Here is a 2426-nt window from a genome sequence, read left to right on the forward strand (position 1 = left end):
CAGCTCCTTCAGTGAGTTCCTCCTAATGGCTTTTGCAGACAGGCGGGAGCTGCAGCTCTTGCACTTCTCCCTCTTCCTGGGCATCTACCTGACTGCCTTCGTAGGCAATGGCCTCATCATCACAGCCATAGCCCACAAGCATCGTCTCCACAACCCCATGTACTTCTTCCTCCTCAACATCTCCCTCCTTGACCTTGGCTGCATCTCTACCACTCTCCCTAAATCCATGGCCAATTCCCTGTGGAACACCAGGACCATTTCCTATTCAGGATGTGCTGCCCAGGTCCTTTTTTTTTTGCCCTTTTCATTTTGGCTGAGTATTATCTCCTCACAATCATGGCCTATGACCGCTACGTTGCTATCTGCCAGCCTTTGCGCTACGGGACCCTCATGGACAGCAGAGCTTGTTTCAAAATGGCAGCAGCTGCCTGGGCTAGTGGCTTTCTCAATGCTCTCCTGCAAACTGGGAACACATTTTCCACACCGTTGTGTCAAGTCAATGTCATTGGGCAGTTCTTCTGTGAGATTCCCTAGATACTCAAGCTCTCCTGCTCTGACTCTTATTTGAGGGAAGTTGGATTTATTGTGGCTAGTATTTGTTTATTGTTTGCGTGTTTCATTTTCATTGTGGTGTCCTACGTGCAGATCTTCAGAGCTGTGCTCCAGGTCCCCTCTGAGAAGGGCCAGCACAAAGCCTTTTCCATGTGCCTCCCACAGCTGGCCATGGTCTCCCTCTTTGTCAGCACTGCATTTTTTGCCTACCTGAAGCCCCCCTCCATCTCTTCCCCAGCTCTGGATCTGGTGGTGGCCACTCTGTACTCCGTGGTGCCTCCAGCGCTGAATCCTGTCATCTACAGCATGAGGAACAAGGAGCTCAAGGAGGCATTGAAGAAACAGATTCATCTGGTACTAGCTCAGCAGCAATAAACTGCTCATCTCTCTTCACAGGTCATTTCTAATTTTCTCAGACTGCTCTTGCACTTTGGCCATTGTATCTGTGATAATGTCCGTACAAACCTACATGAATTCATCCCACTTCTCCAGCAGGCTCTACTGGGTCTGTCTCATCCAAGGACCTTTTGTAAATGTGTCTATTGCTCTCTCTGAGGGTGGATCTCTGTAATAACAAATATTTCTTCAGTGCTGGGCTTGAAAGTTGGTTTGTTCTTCCACAACTGGAGCCAAGAATGAGCTCAAGGACTTTCACACTGTTGCTTTTCTGGGGCTCTCTGCATGAGCTCAAGACTGTGAAATCATGGGGTGATGGAGAAGGATGGGGAATGAAGGCTGGATTCAGCTCTCATTTGAGGGTGTCCAGTCCCCATTGTGTTGGCAAATGCCCAAGAGGTACCTGCCTGGGATTGTGCCCCACATGACAGGGCTGTTGGCAGGTGCACACTATGCAGACCCTACAGGCACAGGGAAGTGAGCCTGGAGAGTGGCTGATATCACCTTCTATGAAAAAAAAAAAAAAAGGCATTTGGCATACGTCCCTGAACACAGCCTGAGCAATTGAAAATGCCCTGTGATTGATCAGAGCATCCTCTGGAGCCATAGAGTGCTTGGTGCGGGATTATCATATGCAATGATGCCTTTTAAACTGGGTTTGATCCACAACCCAAACACCCTGACCACAGTGGCCAGTGCAGAACCACCTCACGACCTTGGGCTACAACATCCTGCTCACTGTACAATGGCTTGGGTCTCTGCAACAGGCACAGGAAATGCTGCAGGAATGGCCATGCAGGCCAGAACCAATGTAGTCCTTGGGGAAACTCCTTCTGGGGAGTAGGGACATCCTTGGAGAAGAGGAAAGTAGCAATTATGTGAAAAAAAAAGTCCTTCAAGTAAATGCAGGAAAAACAGGGCTGGGGCAGGGGGGTCTTCATGTCACTCCACTGCCTGTGGCTGCAATAACTGACCATCCTTCTCCAGTCGGCAGCAGGCACATGGCTCAGATATGGGGCTGTAAGGTCGCTGCTGCCTCAGTGCTGTTAGACAAGAATGAGGCTGTCACAGAAAAAGTGGAAGCAAGAGATGCAATACTTTCACCCTTATGAAAGAAATAGAAATATGTTTTATTAATATGAACAGTGATTTTCACAGAATCACACAATGGCTGAGGCTGGAAGGGACCTCTAGGGATCACCTAGTTCAACTCCCCTGCTCACGCAAGGACAGCTAGAGCATGTGGCACAGAGTGGCGTCCAGGTGGGTTTTGAAGATCTCCAGAGAAGGAGACCACAACTTCTCTGGGCAGCCTGTCCCAGGGCTCTGTCACCCTCACAGGAAAGAAGTTCTTCCTCATATGGAGGTGGAACTTCCTGTGTTTTGACTGGCACCATTATCCCTTGTCCTTTCACTGGCTACAACGCAGAAGAGTTTGGCCCCATCCTGCCTACATTCACCTCTAAGGTACTTGTGCA

General features: G+C 49.3%; 1 pseudogene; it reads left to right on the top strand.

Moving 5' to 3' along the window:
- The first annotated feature begins 336 nt into the window (after positions 1-336).
- LOC104566008 (olfactory receptor 14C36-like) lies at positions 337-927 on the top strand (annotated as a pseudogene).
- Positions 928-2426: the final 1499 nt, after the last annotated feature.

The sequence above is a fragment of the Tinamus guttatus genome, unplaced genomic scaffold, assembly GCF_059628265.1.
Source record: "Tinamus guttatus ecotype Peru unplaced genomic scaffold, ASM5962826v1 Tinamus_guttatus_pri_ptg000332l, whole genome shotgun sequence".
Taxonomy (NCBI): Eukaryota; Metazoa; Chordata; class Aves; order Tinamiformes; family Tinamidae; genus Tinamus; species Tinamus guttatus.